Source organism: Aotus nancymaae, unplaced genomic scaffold (genome assembly GCF_030222135.1).
Source record: "Aotus nancymaae isolate 86718 unplaced genomic scaffold, 86718_ANA_hifiasm-v0.15.2.pri h1tg000004l, whole genome shotgun sequence".
Lineage (NCBI taxonomy): Eukaryota > Metazoa > Chordata > Mammalia > Primates > Aotidae > Aotus > Aotus nancymaae.
In genome coordinates this window covers 53,091,546-53,110,056 of record NW_026988415.1, presented here as the reverse complement: position 1 = coordinate 53,110,056, position 18,511 = coordinate 53,091,546, and the positions used below count along the sequence as shown (strand labels likewise).

Genomic DNA, 18,511 nt, shown 5'->3' with positions numbered 1-18,511 from the left:
ATATGTAACCAAAAAAGAGCCTGAATATCCAAAGCAATCCTAAGCAAAAAGAACAAAGCTGGATGCATCATATTACCTGACTTCAATTTATACTACAAGGCTAGATAACCAGAACAGTATGGTACTGACATAAAAATAGACACATAGCTTAATGCAAAAGAATAGAGAACCCTAAAAATAAAGCCACATACCTACAGCATACTGTTCTTTGACAAAATTGACAAGAACAAACACTGTGGAAAGGACACCATCTTCAATAAATGGTGCTGGCATAATTGGGTAGCCACGTGCAGAAGAATAAAACTAAACCTATTTCTCAATATATATAAAAGCTATTTCTCAATATATATAAAAATTAAATCAAAATGGACCAAAGACTTAAATGTAAGACCTGAAACTAGAAAAATTCTATAAATAAACCTATGGAAAGAACCATTTTGGACATTGGCCTAGGCATTAAATTTATGACTAAGTCCTCAAGAGCAAATACAACAAAACCAAAAATAGACACGTGGAACTTGTTAAAACTAAAGATCCTAAATAAACTTAAAAGACTGAAAGATTTTTTCACTTTTCATAGTGAAAAGACAACCTATAGAATAGGAGAAAATATTTGCAAACTCTGCATTCAACAAACGAGTAATATTTAATATCTTCAAGGAACTCAAACAATTCAAATAAAAAAAAAAAACACTAAAAAGTGGGCAAAGGATATAAACAGACATTTATCAAAAGAAGGCATACAAATGACCAAAAATCATATTAAAAAATCCTTAGCATTACTATTCATACTATAAATGCAAATTAAAACCACACTGAGATACCATCGCATGCCAGTCAGAATGGCTATTATTAAAAAGTCAAAAAACAACTGGTGTTGGTGAAGACGCAGGGAAAAGGAAATGCTTATGCCTGGTTGGTGGAAATGTAAATTTGTACAAACTCTTTTGAAAACAATATGGAGATTTTCCAAAAGCCAAAAATAGAAATACCATTGAATCCAGCAAGTCTATTGCTGGATATCTACCTGAAAGAAAAAAGAAAATAAATAATCATGTCAAAAATGTACCTGCATTTTGATATTTGTCATAACACTATTTACAGGAGCAAAGATATACAATCAAACTAAGTGTCTATTAATGGATAATTGGGTAAAGAAAATGTGTGTGTATGTGTATGTGTGTGTGTGTTTGTACCTGGTAGTACCATGGAATACCACTCAACTGTAAAAAAGAATAAAATTATGTATTTTGCAGTAACATGAATGGAACTGGAAGCCATTTTTTAAGTGAAAAAACTCAGAAATATAATGTCAAATATTGCATGTTGCGACTTATAAGCAGGATCTATATAATGTGTGCACAAGGACAATAGAGAGTAGAATAACAGACATTGGAAACTTGGAAAAATGGAAGCATGGAAGAGAAGTAAGGGATGATAAATTACATAATGAGTACAATATACACCATACAATGATGGTTATACTAAAAGCACAGACTTCACCACGATACAATATATTCATGTAACAAAATTGGACTTGTGCCCCATAAATATATAGAAAGAAAAATTTTTTATATCTTCACAAAGACTTCTTGTATCCAAATATTAATAATGGATATTTCAAGGTGATAGTATTTCAGAGTGAGTTTGAGTTACTTCTTTGTAATTTCCTGTGATTTTTGAAATTTTTATGATGTGAATGCCATATCTGTAAAAGTTTTTATTTCTTACAAACAACACCCATGAACCTAGCAGAAAAGAAAGAATCCTTGGCAATGCCTTCCAAAAGTAATGAAAAGTAAGGCTATGACAGATTCTGGTAATATTTTTTTGCAATCTTCCAACTTGGTGATAAGTGATTATGAAGCCGCTTATATCAATAAAAAAAAATCAAAAAAGGAGAAATACAAGTGGATGACAAACAAGTAATTATGTACTCAAATTCCCTAAGGTAGCATAAATAAAATTACAATGAAATATTAGTTCACACTTATTGCACTGGCATGAAGTTAGAGTAGAATGCAGACACATTCTTCGTTAAGCAAAGTAACCAAGTTTATTAAATAAAGAAAAGGTATACATATAGGAGGGGACTTATATTCCTTCACTGGCTTATGCTTATTCCCTTCTTTAAACTATCTAACTAATAAATATGTTCTAATCTAATGATTAGTTTGGTTTATTCTAGTCTCATAATCTTTACATATACTGATGGTTTCTTTTATTAAATCTCTATGGCTTTGGTTTTAATTTTTAATTTTAATGAAGGCTGACTAAAAGAAGGTGAGAATTAATGATTTTTTATTAATTTACATTCTTACCAACAGTGCACAAGAGTTCCCTTTTCTGCACATCCTCAGCAAGATTTGTTATTTCTTGACATTTGGATATAAGCTATTTTAAGCAGGGTTAGACAATATCTCATTGTAGTTTCAATTTGCATTTCTCTAATAATCAGTGACGCTAAGCACGTTTTCATATATCTCTTTGTCATTTGTGTGTCTTGTTTTGAGAGATGTCTATTCAAATCTTTTGCCCATTTTTAAAATTACATTATTGGATTTTTTCCTAAAGAGTTATTTTAGCTCCTTATTTTATATTCTGGTTATTAATCCCTTGTCAGATAGATAGCTAGCAAATATTTTCTCCCCTTCTGTGGGTTGTATATTCATGTTGTTGATGGTTTCCTTTGCTGTGCAGAAGTTTTTAACTTGATTTGATCCCATTTGTTCATTTTGCTTTGCTTGCCTGTGTTTGTGGGGTATTACTCAATAAAATTTGCTCAGACCAACGTCCTGGAGAGGTTCTCCAAAGATTTTTGAGGTAATTTTATAGTTTGAGGTTTTATACTTTAGTCTTTAATCAATTTTGATTTGATTTTTGCATATGATGAGAAATAATGGTTTAGTGTTATTCTTCTGCATATGAATATTCAGTTTTCCCAGCACCATTTATTGAAGTAATTGTGTTTTCCCCATGGGATATTCTTGGCACTTTTGTTGAAAATGAGTTACTTATAGACATATGGATTTGTTTCTAGGTTCTCTATTCTGTTACATTGCTCTATGTGTCTGCTTTTATGCCAGTGCTAAAATTTATAGGAAATGACAAAAGACTTGGAATAGTTACAGCTAGAAAAACAAAAAAACCCTGAAATAATCACATTACCACTGTATTATAACTTGAATTCAGGTAATGTGATTACTTCAGTTCACCACCTACCCCCGACCCCACATAGGTTAGCTTTACCTATTCTGCATCCTTTGTGGTTTCATATAAATTTTAGAGTAGTTTTCTCTATCAATATTTTGTAGTCTCCATTGTAGAGATCTTTCACTTATTTGGTTAAGTTAGTTCCTAGATAGTTAATTTTATTTGTGGCTACTATAAACAAGATTACTTTTTATTTCATTTGAAGATATTGTTCACTATTGGCATATAGAAATGCTATTAATTTTTGTATATTGATTTTGTATCCTGCAACTTTGATTTTATCAGTTTTAATAGTTTTTTGGAGGCATCTTTAGGTTTTTCCTAACATAAGATCATTTTATTTGTGGACAAGAATAATTCCACTTCTTTATTTCCAATTTGGATATCCTTTATATCTTTCTATTGTCCGGTTGATGTAGGTAGGACTTCTATTACTGTATTAGTGTGTTTGCACACTGCAAATAAAGACAAACCTGAGACAAATTTATAAAAAGAAAGAGGTTTAATAAACTCACAGTTCCACATGGCTGGGGTGGTCTCACAATCACAACTGAAGGCAAAGGAGGAACAAAGACATGTCTTACATGGCAGCAAGCAAGAGAATGTGTGCAAGGGAACTACCCTTTATAAAACCATCAGATCTCATAAGACTTATTTACTGTCACAATAACAGCATGGGAAAAACCCACCTTCATGATTCGATTTCTTCCCACCAGACCCTTCCAATGACACATGGGGATTATGGAAACTACAATTCATGATGAGATTTGGGTAGTTACACAGCCAAACCATATCAATCTACTTTTGGCCCATCTCAAATCTCAGGTCCTCACATTTCAAAACACAATCTTGCCTTCCCAACAGTCTCCCAAAGACTTAACTCATTCAAACATTAACCCAAAAGTCCAAATTTAATGTCTCATCTGAGACAAGGCAAGTCCCTTCCACCTATAAGCCTGTAAATTCAAAAGTAGGTTAGTTACTTCCTAGATATAATGAAGGTACAGGCATTGAGTAAATACACCCATCCAAATGGGAGAAATTGGCCAAAACAAAAGGAGCTAAAATCCCCATGCAAGTCCAAAATCTAGCAGAGAACTCGATTCTAAAGCCCCAAAATGATCTCCTTTCACTCTATGTCTCACATCTAGGTCACACTGATACAAGAGGTGGGCACCCACAGCCTTGAACAGCTGTGGCTTTGCTGGTTACAGACCCCTTTGCTGGGTATCTGTGGCTGGCATTGAGTGTCGGTGGCTTTTCCAGGTGCACAGTGCAAGCTGTCGGTGGATCTACCATTCTGGGGTCTGTAGGATGGTGACCCAGTTCTCATAGATCCACTAGGCAGTGCCCCAGTGGGGACTCCGTGTGTGGGCTTCACCCCACATTTCCCTTCTGCCCTGGCCTACCAGTGGTTCTGCATAAGGGCACTGCCCCTGCAGCACAACTCTGCCTGGACATTGAGGCATTTTCATCCAATCCTCAAATCTAGGCAGAGGTTCCCAAACCTCAATTTTTTTATTTATGTGCACCTGTAGGCCCAACACCATGTGTAAGCCACCAAGGCTTGGGGCTTGCACCCTCTGAAACAACAGCCTGAGCTGTATGTTGGCCCCTTTTAGCCACAGCTGTGATGCAGGGGACTACCAAGGCTGCATTAAGCAGCAAGGCCCTGGGCCTAGTCCAGGAAAGGATTTTTTTCTGCTAGGCCTCTGAGTCTGTGATGGTAGGGAATTCTGTGAAGACCTCTAACATACCCTGGAGACATTTTCTTCATTGTCTTGCTGATTAACATTTGGCTCCTCCTTACTTGTGAAAATTTCTGCAGCTTGCCTGAATTTCTCCTTGGAAAATGGATTTTTCTTTTCTATGACATTGTCAGGCTGCAAAATTTCCAAACTTATATGCTCCACTTTCCTTTGAAACATAAGTTCCAATTCCAAACTATCTTTCTCAAGTATAAAGTTCCACAGATCTCTAGGGCAGGGGCAAAATGCCACCAGTTTTTTGACTAAAACTTAACAAGAGTCACTGTTGCTCCATTCCCAACCAGTTCCTCATCTTCATCTGAGATCACCTCAACCTGGACTTATTGTTCATATCATTATCAGCATTTTGATCAAAGCGATTCAACAAGTTTCTAGGAAGTTCTAAAATTTTTCATATTTTCCTATCTTCTTCTGAGCCTTACAAACTGTTCCAACCTCTGCCTATTACCCAGTTCTAAAGACACTTCCATGTTTTTGGGTATTTTATAACAGCTTTACACCCCAGTCTACTGGAACCAATTTACTGTATTAGTTTGTTCACATGCTGCTAATAAAGACATACCTGAGACTGAGTAACTTATAAAGAAAAAGAGGTTTAATAGACTTATACAGTTCCACATGGCTCAGGTGGCCTCACAATCATTGTGGAAGGTGGAGGAGTAGCAAAGGCACATCGTACATGGTGGCAGGCAAGAGAGAATGTGCAGGGAAATTGCCTTTTATAAAACCATCAGATCTCCTGAGACTTACTCACTATCATGAAAACAGCACAGGAATATTCAGCCCCATCATTCACTTAACTCCCACCAAGTCCCTCCCAGGACATGTGAAGATTATAGGAACTACAGTTCAAGATGAGATTTGGGTGGGGACACAGCCAAACCATATCAAGTACTATGTGGAATAACAGTTGTGAAATTGGGCATCCTTGTCATTTTCCAAATCTTAGAGGAAACATTTTCAGTTTCTCTCCATTCAATATGATACTAGCTGTAAGTCTTTTACATATGGCTTTTATTATGTTGTGGAATGTTTCTTCTAAACTGATATTTTTTTAGTTTTTCTTTTTAATTATTAAGGGATGTTGACTTTTACCAAATGCTTTTTCAGCATCAATTAAAATGATCTTATGGAATTTTTTAAAGGAAAACTAGCTTTATTTTTAAAATAAATCAAGTATCTATTTAAAGCATATGTGAGATAGCATCTTTCATTTAATCCTAAGCCTAACTGTGTATGAGCACTATAATATTGCAATGACATTCTGGAAATAAATTCCAAGTACATCACCATATGCTTATTAGTAGATATCACACAAATCTACTGACTTTGAGGGAAAGATTTTACTAATTTTTCACCTACCTGAGATATTCATCCCACAATATAGCTGGGATTTATCTGAACATTTACAAATTTTAACATTTTTTTTCTTTCCATTGCAGGTATTAACATATTAAATTATCTACTACAATTCAAGTAAAATAATGATGATTACCAGTGTGTTTTCTTATACTTCCAATGATAGATAGACTGAAATTACTGCTCATGATAGATAGAGTGAAATTACAGCATAAAGAGAAACCAGAAACCTATATTGTAAACTTTATTTGGCTGCAAATATCTTGCAACAAATAAATAGTAATATAACAAATAGCTACTAATATATGTAACACATGGAACACAACAATCTTGGATTGTAGTATACCTGTAAAATCCCTCTCAATCTTTTTTAAAAATTATCACCTTTGTTCTCGATGAGAAAAATTAAATTTAAATTACATTAATTAAACAGCTTTAACTATAAATTTATTCCTAACAAGAGAAATTAATACTAAGGAATAAGATGTTGTTGGCTATGATGTTTGGAAGGTCAAAAGTCACTGTATTGTCTAAGATTTTTTTCATTCTGTGAACCCAGAAAACCTGAGATAGGTCTAAGTTAATTTAGAAAGTCCATTTTGCCAAGGTTTAGGATGTTCCCATGACACAGCCTCAGAAAGTCCTGATGACATGTGCCCGAGGTGGTTGGGGGACAGCTTGGTTTTATACATTTTAGAGAGACAAGAAACACATTGGTTCTCTCTAGAAAGGTTGAGACAACTCAAAGCAACACCCCCCCAGCCCGCCCCCAGCTACCTTAGGGAATTACAGGTCATAGATGGGTCAGAGACAGATGGTTGCATTTTTTCGAGTTTCTGATAAGTCTTTGCAAAGGAGGCAATCAAATATGCACCTATCTCAATATGCAGAGGGATAAGTTTGAATAGAATGGGAGGCAGGTTTGCCCTAAGTAGTTCCCAGCTTAACTTTTCCTTAGTGATTTTAGAGGCCTAAGATATTTTTCTTTCAGTATCAATTTTTGTCTCCATTGAGTATGTATGGATTAAAGTTAAGGAAAATAAATTAAAGAGCTTTTAACATTATTAGAGGGAAAAAAATCTAATGGGTAACAATGAAGGTTGAAATAGTTGACTTCTAAACTATCAGTGTTCTGTACTGGCTGAATGATCTGAGAAGAAATCATATCTCTCTTTTCTTGTTTTGGAAAACACAGGAATAGCATAAAACCTAATTTCTTGGAAAAATCACTTAATCTCACTGGACTCAGTGTTCTTGGATTTTACTTGAAGGAATTGGTATAGATGAGTTGTTGTCAATTCTGGACGCACTTTTCTGGGACATATAAGAGATATCAACACTCAGCTATATTTTCCCTAATCAATTAAACGAGTATCTGAAAGATGTGGTCTAATCGGTGTTTCTAAAATTGTTGTGTGAATCAGAATCACCTGAAGAGCTTGTTAAAACACATATTAGTAGGTCTCATTCTCAAGAGTTTCTGATTCAGTAGGTTTGGGAGGGTGAGGCCCAAAAATTTGCATTATCACATTCTCGGGTAATGCTATGCTATTGGTCTGTGGACCACACTTTGAGAATAATTAGACTAGGCATATGTGTAAATGTCTGTGTGTGTTTCTCTCTTTCTCTCTCTTTCTCTGTGTGTGTGTGTGTGTGTGTGTGTGTGTGTGTGTGTGTGTGTTGTGTGTGTCTCCTCAGGTGAATTCTAATCTCAAAACTGTTGATATAGAATATACCAATAAGGTTGCTTAAGTTCTAAAATACAGAGATTTTAACATATAAGACTTGTTAAGTATCAAGATGATTTATATAGACAGGAGACCTGTGGACAAACGTCAACTTCTTGGTAAATTTTCATTAAAAACGTGTTCTTATAAAACCTTTTACAGGATTTTTTGAAAACTAAAATTTTTTACTGCATATATTGATCTTCATTTTTTCGTAGATAACTTAGTTGATTATTATTGTCTCATCATTTAGTAAGACCAATGGAGGATTTGAATAGTAACCAGGTGCTTTCAAATTGCTTGAAGAGAATCTTATAAATTAGTAGTTCAGAGGCAATTCTGCAACTGTTTCAATACGTGGAATTGCAACAGCGCCGTAAGTACTGACTGTCTTACATGACCATATATAAACCAAGGAGTATTTTGCATTTTTCAGTAACAATAAAGAGCTCAAGTTTTTAGATGAACTATTTAAAGACTTTTCCTTTGGTCCCTCATATTTTCCTTCCTTTTCTAGAGGTCCTCACTCCTCAGGCCTCTGACATCTCATGCCTTCATCTCCTCTCAGTTCCTCCAAAATAAGGACTGTCTCCCATTATAGTGATGAGCCAGGAAAACATCTGAATGCATGCTGTCACCAAAATAAACAACCTTGGGATCAGGTTTGCCAGTCATTTTCTTCAGAACTTCACAGAGGTGGACAGCATTTCCTTGAGAGTACCAGCCAGGCTTACAGAGATAGCAGTGCCTCCTGATCTTCATTATTCTCGAGTCTCTGGAAAGGCCTCTGACTTAGTAAATGAAAGAAGAAAAGAGACTTTAATGCATTTGTAATCACAATGTCAAAAAGGTCTTCAAAATAATTCTCAGTGATATACCCTCAGAGAAATCTACCATCATCACTGTGAGAACTGGTAATTAACAAAATAATTTTCCCAGCATTCTTTAGCTGCTGAAATCATTTTTTAAAACAGATTCAGGACAACTGTGTAAATATATGCCTGGATCTCTTTTGATTTCTGGAAAATATATACCACAGTTTTCATTAAAAGTTGATGTTTTGTAATTGTGTTGTATACCAGCAAATATATCCTTCTAAAACTAAAAGGGATTTGACCATTGTTCTGCTTTGTTCAATGGTCAACCACCATGTCACATTAAAGAGTTACTGGAAGGTCAAAGTAGTTATCACAAAATAGTACTTTCCTGAGTGGCAAGCCATTCCAGTGTCCAACAAAAATTGCTTCTACTCCTTCTTGCTATATGCCTCTACCAGCACCTATGGAGTCAGCATCTTGGTGCCATGGCTTGCACTGAGAAGAGTGCCATTATCTGAAAATTTAATGAAATTCTCATCTTCTAAATCTAATGCCAAACCCTTGAAACAGAAATCCCAATCCTCCGGTGTCACATTGAGCAATTCCTGATCATACCCTTTCTCCTAAACTAGGAACTGGGCAAAGCTATTGTAAATGAGCAGGGTGCTTTTGCACAGGCTGTAGTGACATAGAGTGCGGTCTGAGTTTAAGCTGACCAAGTCAAAGGTGGCTGGGAAAAACAGCTGAACTGTGGGGAGAAATGGGGAGTGTCTCACCCTTGAAGGATGTGAGAAGCAGACAGATGAGATACTGCCAATCCTATTATTTTTGTCCCTCATTCTGTTAATATGACATATCACATTGATTGATTTGTGTATATTAAACCATCCCTGCATCCCATGGATAAATCCCATTTGGTCATAATGAATGATCTTTGTAATGTATTTTTGAATTTGATTTCCTAATATTTTCTTTAGAATTTTTGCTTCATTATTTATCAGAGATATTGGCCTGTAGTTTTCTTTTATTCATGTGTCTTTGTCTGGTTTTGTTATAAGGACAATATTGGCCTCAGAATGAGTTTGGAAATATACTCTCGTCCTCTATTTTTCCAAATAATTCAAGTAAGATTGCTATTAATTTTTTAAATGTCTGGTAGAATTCAGCATTGAAGCCATTGGGTCCCAGATTTTTTTTTAACATTCATTCATTCATTCATTTATTCTGGGAGAATTTTTAGCATGGCTTCAATCTCATTACTTGTTACTGGTCTTTTCAGGTTTTGGATTTCTTCCTGATTCAGTCTTGGTAGCATGTCTGGGTCTAAGAAGTTGTTCATTTTTCTAGATTTTCTAATTTATTAGCACATATTTGGTTATAGTAGCCATTAATGATCCTTTTACTTTCTTTAGTACCAGTCATAAAGTCTTCTTTTTCATTTCTGATTTTACTTATTTGTATCCTCTCTCTTAGTCTGAGTAAAGGTTTGTCTATTTTGTTTCAATCTCAAAAAAGCACTTCTTGTTTTATTGATCTCTTGCTTTGTTATTTTTAATTTCAATTTTATTTCTGTTCTTATTATTTCTTTTGTACTACTCTTTTTGGGTTTGGTTTGCCCTTGCTTTTCTAGTTCTTTAACATGCATCAAAACACTTTTTATTTGAAGTTTTCCTTCTTGTTTGATGTAGGCACCTATAGCTATAAACTTCCGTCTTAGTACTGCTTTTGCTGTATCTCATAGGTTTTGCTGGGTTTTCTTTCTACTATCATCTGTATCAGTAATTTTTAGAAGTTTTTTCTTAATTTTTTTATGGAACCCCTGGTCATTCCAGGAACATATTGTTCAATTTTTATGTATTTGTATAGTTTCCAAAATTTCTTTTCTAATTGATTTTTTGTTTTATTCCAATGTGGTTAGAAAAGATGCTTGATATTATTTCAATTTTTGAATGTTTTCACACTTGTTTTATGACCTAACATATGGTCTATCCTTGAGAATAATCCATGTGATGAGGAAAATAATGCATATTCTGAATTCATTGGGTTCTGTAAATATCTATTGATCCATTTGATCTATAACAATGATTAAGTCCCATGTTTTCCTGTTGATTTTCTGTCAGGATGATCTGTCTATTGGTGAAAGTGGGGTGTTGAAGTCTCCAGCTATTGAAGACCCCAGAGATTGAAGTCAATCTCTCTCTTTAGCTCTAAAAATATTTGCTTTGTATATCTGCATGATCCAATATTAGGTACGTATATATTTAAAATTGTTATATGTTCTTATTGCATTGACAACTTTATCATTATATAGTGTCCTTCTTCATTGCTTTGTATAGTTTTTGTCTTGAAATCTGTTTGTCTGATATAAGTTTAGCTACTGCAGCCCTTTTTTTGGCTTCCAATGACATGGAATATCTATTTCCATTTTTTAATTTTCAATCTATGTGATTTTTAATAGGTGAAGTATATTTCTTGTAGGCAACAAATCAATAGGTCTTGCTTTTTCTATATATTCAGCCACTCTGTGTTCATTTGCATTCAACGATATTATTGAAAAGTGAGAACTTACCCTGCCATTTTACTGCTTGCTTTCTGGTTGTTTTGTGTTCTTCTCTTTCTTTCCTGTCTTCCTTTTAGTGAAGATGATTTACTCTGGTGATATGATTTAAATTCTTGCTTTTTATTTTTCAATATGTTTATTGTACTTTTTGGTTTGATGTTCCCATTAGCCTTGCTATTAATATCTTATAAGCCATTATTTTAAGGTAAAAATAACAATTTTTGCATGAACAAACAAAAAAGCAAAAATAAAATTAATAAAAATTATATGCCTTAACTTTGTCCTGTCACTTTATAACTTTTTGTTGTTACAATTTATATCATATTCTGCTACTGTGTCTTCAAAAGTTGTTGAAGTTATTATTTTTATTGGATCATTATTTAGTCTTTTTGCTTAAAAGCAGTTTACACACCCCATTTATGGTGTTATATTTTTTATTTTTCTGTGTACCTTCTATTATCAGTGATCTTTTCACCTTCAAGTGATTTCTTATTGCTCATTAACATGCTTTTCTTCCTGAATGATGTAGTCCATTTAGTATTACTTGTAGGATTTGTATTGTGTTGATGAAAATGCCTCAGATTTGTTTGTCTCTTTAGTGTTTGAAGGATCATTTCACCAGTTATACTACTCTAGGCTGAAAGTTTTGCCTTCAGCATTTTCAATATTCATGCCACTCTCTCATAGCCTGTAAGTTTTCTACTAAAAAATCTGTTGCCAGACATATTGATACACCATTGTGTGTTATTTGCCTTTTTCTCTCGCTTCTTTTAGAATTCTTTCTCTATACTTGACCTTTGGAAGTTTTGTTATTAGATGCCTTGAGGAAGTCTTCTTTGGGTTAAATCTGCATGGTGTTCCATAACCTTCTTGTACATGGATATTAGTAATATTCTCTAGGTTTGGAAAGGTCTCTGCTGTTATCATTTTGAATAAACTTTCCACTTCTCTTTCTGTGCCTCAACTATAAGGCCAATAACTAATAGATTTGGCATTTTGAGGATCTTTTCCAGATCCTGCTGGTGTGTCTCATTGTTTTTTATTGTTTTGTTTTTTCTCCTCTGACTGTGTATTATCAAATTGCCTGTCTTCATGCTCACTAATTCTTCTCTTGACAATTTTGCTATTAAGTCTCTGATGGACCTCAGAAATAACACCACACATATACAACCATCTTGTCTTTGAGAAACGTGACAAAAATATGCAGTGAGGAAAGGATTCTTTATTTAATAAATGATGCTAGGAAAACTGGCTAGCCATATGCGGAAAACTAAAACTGGACCCTTTCCTTACACCTTATACAAAAATTAACTCAAGATGGATTAAAGACTTAAGTATAAAATCCAAAACCATAAAAACCCTAGAAGAAAACCTAGGCAATACCATTCAGGACATAAACATGGGCAAAGACTTCATGACTAAATCACCAAAAGCAACTGAAGCAAAAGCTGAAATTGACAAATGTGATATAATCAAACGGAAGAGCTTCTGCACAGCAAAAGAAACTATCATCAGAATGAACAGACAACATAAAGAATAGGAGAAAAATTTTGCAAGCTACCCATCAGATAAAGGTCTAATATCCAGAATCTACAAGGAACTTGAATAAATTTACAAGAAAAAAAACAAACAACTCCATCAAAATGTGAGTGGAGAATATGAACAGACACTTCTCACTCAAAAGAAGACATTTCTGAAGCCAAGAAACATATGAAAAAAAGCTCATCATTGCTGGTCATTAGAGAAATGCAAATTAAAACCCCAATGAGATACCATCTCACACCAGTTAGAATGACAATTATTAAAAAGTCAGAAAGTTAAGCACAGTGGCTGATGCCTGTAATCCCAGCACTTTGGAAGACCAAGGTGGGTGGATCATGAAGTCAAGATTTTGAGACCATCCTGGCCAACAGGGTGAGACCTCGTCTCTACTAAAAATACAAAAATTAGCTGAGCGTGGTGGCATGCACCTGTAGTCCCAGCTACTGAGGAGACTGAGGCCAAAGAATCGCTTGAACCCAGGAGGCGGAGGTTGCAGTGAGCTGAGGTCACCCCACTGCACTCCAATCAGGCAACAGAGCAAAACCCCATCTCAAAAAAAAAACAAAACGTCAGGAAATAACAGATGCTGGTGAGACTGTGGAGAATTAGGAACACTTTTACACTGTTGGTGGGAATGTAAATTAGTTCAGTCATTGTGGAAGACAGTGTGGTGATTCCTCAAGGAACTAGAACCAGAAATACCATTTGACCCAGCAATCCCATTACTGAGTATATATTGAAAGGATTATAAATCACCCTACTATAAAGACTCATGCACACACATGTTTATTGCTGTACTATTTACAATAGCAAAGACTTGCAACCAACCCAAATGCCCATCAATGATAGACTAGATAAAGCAAATGTGGCACTTATACACCAAGGAATACTATGCAGCCATAAAAAAAAATGAGTTCAGTTCCTTTGCAGGGACATGAATGAAGCTGGAAGCCATTATTCTCAGCAAACTAACACAGAAGCAGAAAACCAAACACCACATGTTCTCACTCATAAGTGGGACCTGAACAATGAGAACACACGGACACAGGGAGGGGAACATCAGACACCAAGGCTTGTCAGGGGGTGTGAGGCAAGGGGAGGGAGAGCATTAGGACAAATACATAATGAATGCAGGACTTAAAATCTAGATGACGGGTTGATAGGTGGAGCAAACCACCATGGCACATGTATACCTATGTAACAAACTTGCACATTCTGCACATGTATCCCAGAACTTAAAGTAAATTTTTTAAAAAAGTGTCTGATGCATTCTGCAGTATGCCAATTGCATTTTGTAACTCCAGAATTTCTGCCTAACTCTTTAATTCTTCCAATCTCTTTGTGAAATTTATCTAAAAAAAATCTGAATTCATTCTATGTGTTATCATGAATTTCTTTGAGTTTCCTCAAGACAGCTATTTTGAATTCTCTGTCTGAAATTTCACATATCTATGTTTCTCCAGAATTTATCCCTGGTGCCTTATTTAGTTTCTTTGTTGAGGTTGTTTCCCTGGATTGCTCTGATACTCGTATTTGTTTGTTTGCATCTGGGCATTCAATATTTATGTATTTATTGTAATCTTCATATTCTGGGCTTGTTTGTGTCTGTCCTTCCAGTGAAGGCTTTCCAGATATTCAAAGGAACTTGAATGTTGTATTCTAGGCTATATCTCTTTTTAAGGGGAGCCCAAACATAGAAATTCTGTTGTCCTTACAGACCCATAGATGTACAAGGTCTGGAAGAATTCTCTGTACAACCAAGCAGAGACTCTTGTTCTTTTCCCTTACTTTCTCCAAGACAGAGGGCATCTTTCTTTCTTTTTTTTTTAATGGAGTCTCGCTCTGTCACCCAGGCTGGAGTGCAGTGGCACGATCTCAGCTTACTGCAACCTCTGCCTCCTGGGTTCAAGTGATTCTGTGGGATTACAGGTGTGCACCACCATGCCCAGTTATTTTTTGTATTTTTAGTAGATGAAGTTTCACCATGTTGGTCAGGCTGGTCTCGATCTCCTGATCTCATGATCTTCCCACCTCGGCCTCCCAAAGTGCTGGAATTACAGGTGTGAGCCATCGTGCCCAGCCAAGAGTCTTTCTTTCTCTCTCTTTTCTGAGCCACCTGGAGCTGGAGATAAAGTGACACAAGCCCCTCTGTTTTCACCAACCACAGGACTATGCTAGGTCAGACCTGAAGCCAGCAAAGCACTGAGTCTTGCCTAACCGCTTCCTTGCTACCACCTAAGTTTCCTCAAAGCACTGAGGCTCTGCGATCACCAGTGCAAAAGCCATCCAGACCTATATTCTTTTCTTCAGGGTAGTGAGTTTCCCTAGGCCATGTGTGGGTCCAGAAAACCCATCTGAGAGCAAGAGACTACAGTCAAAAACCTTAGATATCTATCTCGTATTCTATTATACTAGAGCTGAGCTGGCACTAAAATTATAAGACACAGTTTTTCTCACTCTTTCCTCCCTTTTTTAAAGGCAGAGGAGCCTCATTTTATGGCCACTGCCACCTCAGGCCCATGGTTAATACTGTCAGACTACTACTACCAACGATTCCTTAAGGCCCAAGGGCTCTTCAGTCAGCTTGTGGCGATTGCGTCCCCTCTGGCCCAGGGAATGTCTAGAAATGCTGTCCAAAGAGCCAGATCCTGGAATTGAAGAACCCCAGAGCCCACTTGGTGCTCCACCTGCCTATGGCTGAGCTGGTTCCTAAGGTGCAAGACAAAGTCCCCATTAGTTTTCCTTCTACTTTTCTGAAACTTAAGAATTCTCATTCAATAGCTACCACAGCTAGGATGAGTCTCATTTGAAGCTAGCAATTCTGAGTCTCACCTATAGCCCTCTACGTTGTATGTGGGTATTGCTGCTGGTTATTTAGGGCCCAAGTGTTCTTCAGTTAGCAGGTGATGAATCCTGCCAGGACTGGGTCCTTTGCTTTAAGGCATCATCATCCCTTTTGGCCCAGGGTGTGACTAGAAATGTCTAGAAGCTAGGGTCTGAAAAGGGAGCCTCACAACTCTGAGGAGTTCCCTAGTCTGCTGTGGATGAGTTGGCACCCAAGATTCAAGACAAAGTCCTCCGCATTCTTCCCTCTTGTCTACTCAGAAAGAAGAGGCCTCTTTTTGAGCCAGGAGTTATGCACCCTGGGGTGAGGGGAAGAATGATTCCAATACTCCCTTGGCTACCCCAGCTTGTGTCTCAGTATGTCACATGCCTTCCCAATCTCCTGTCTCTGGGCCCAGTTCAGCTCTAGGTTATGCCTAGGTGTTGCAGTTCTTGTGACTTTAACTGCCTTTTCTGGGTCTCCAGAGCCCTGTAACATGTGGTGATGATTCATACAGCAAGTCGAATTCTGAGCACTGGGATCCGTGAGTGCCCTCTGGCTAGGACTGGTTTAAATGCTTTCTCTGTGGGTAGGCATCAGTTGAATTTGGTTCAGCTTTCCTTTCTGTTCTAATAGGACAACACTGAGTTCATTGTCTAATAATTGCTGTGCTCTCCCTCCCCCGGCACCCAGCTATGCTCTTCACAGCATGCCATTGCTAATGGGGGATGGGGATGAATGGCGCCAGTGATACAAGCCTTCTTTTAAAACCACTTTAGTGCCTTTATCAGTAATATGATATTAAAACCAGGTACTGCGAGTGCTCACTGTATTTTTGTTCTTACAAAGGTGCTTTTTTTTGTGTGTGTAGATAGTTGTTAAATTGGTATGTTTGTAGGGGGATGGTTAGCGGAGCCTTGTATTCCTCCACGTTGCTCCACCCCCTCCTTTTCCAGTTTTTCTGAGTAAGCAACTTCACATTTTTCCTTTGCCACTGAGCCATGAAAATCATGTAGCCAATCCGGAACACAGTTCCTGAGATATAGTAGCATTAAATAATGTGTAGCATATATAAACATATATATTGAGTATATAAATAGTAAAAGTTTTTTAAGTTTTAAGAGAACTAGTAGCCAGTTTTATCCAAGATATAATTTATTTAAAGATAGAATAATCCTGGTAATAAAAGTATATTACGAAAATTACGAAAACATAAATATATATAGATAGAAAAAAATTGATATGAAATAGAAAACACAGTGGTTGTGTCATTATTTTTATTATTATTTTCTCTATTTTAAAAATGGTATGCAATATTTATCTGTTTTTTATGCAACTAAAAATGCTCACTAATTAAGTAAATATTGACCAAGCACAATAATTTTATATGTAGCTACACCTGATAGAAAAGGGATGACTTAGTACCTGCAATGACATCAAGAAATTATGATATTGAGAAATCAAAGCAAATTAGTTTCTTATCACTTGTTTAGGGTAGCTATAAATCATATTTTTTTAATTTCAGAGCGATTTTTAATAGAGATTTAAATTTTTAGCAGTTCAAATTTTTCTCAATATGAAGAGATTTAGATATAAAGGAGCAAGGTCTGTCTACTCAGATAGATGTTCTACAAAGTGGTAAAGTGAATAAACCTAAACCTTAAACTTGCCAAAACTCCTGAGGCAAAAGTGGAAAACTGAAATCTGTGATTTTCTGTTGTAGTCTATTTAGGCTGAGATAAACATCAAATTGAATTAAAAGTTGAATGACATTGATAGTATAATGGTGTGCATTCATAATTAACTTATTTTAAACATAAAGTATGCATTTTTCTGCATTTGTTTCCCAGAGTCAAACTGGAAGAAAGTCTTTTCTGCAACATGGCTCAGATTTTCTCACGGATATCCAGCTGTACCAAATATATTAAGGCCCTTTTAGTCTTGCTGAATTTAAAAAGTGGATGTATATATAATGACAAAGTGCCTGTGCTTTGAAGTCATCTTTGGGTTCTAATTTCCACTCAAATCATTGTAGTAAAAATTAAATGGAATAATGCAAATAGAACGGTTAGTACAGTGCACAGTCCACTCTTGATGTAACAGTAGACACAGATGTAGATAAATGAAAATACATAAAATTCTTATATGAAAATGTTAATGTTCTTCTACTTCTTGCATAAATTCACTGAAAATTTTCCTTTACAGGTTTACTGTTTATTTGGATTCAGTTAGCTATTAAGTCAAATAATTAACTCAGCAATTGTACCTTAGGTGTCAAAGTGTATGGTATGTGTCATACAAAGAAACATAGTTTATTATGTATTCTGCTCTGTTACAAATTTTTGTATTACACACATAAGAATTATATTTAAAAGAAATAGCCTACTTTGTAAGCTCATTAATACTAGTACATGGTTTAATTAATTACATTTTTAATGCATTTAAATTGACTTTAGCTAATATTCCAATTTTTTAAAATCATATTAATGTATTTTCATGCCTGTATATAATGAGGCTAGCAACAAGGCAAAATATGTCTCTTAACATAAGAAATGGATGTTATATTTTTACTTTTAAATGCCAAATTAGTAAATTACCCTAAGCTTTCAGTAGAAGGTTGTATCCATAGGCAATATTATCTTATCATTTCAGTCTGTAATTCTTAGAATTCTCACATTCTATGATTGGATTTTCCCCTT

General features: G+C 35.6%; 1 pseudogene; it reads right to left on the bottom strand.

Moving 5' to 3' along the window:
- Positions 1–8,291: 8,291 nt before the first annotated feature.
- On the bottom strand, positions 8,292–9,725 carry LOC105725640 (5'-nucleotidase domain-containing protein 1-like; annotated as a pseudogene).
- Positions 9,726–18,511: the final 8,786 nt, after the last annotated feature.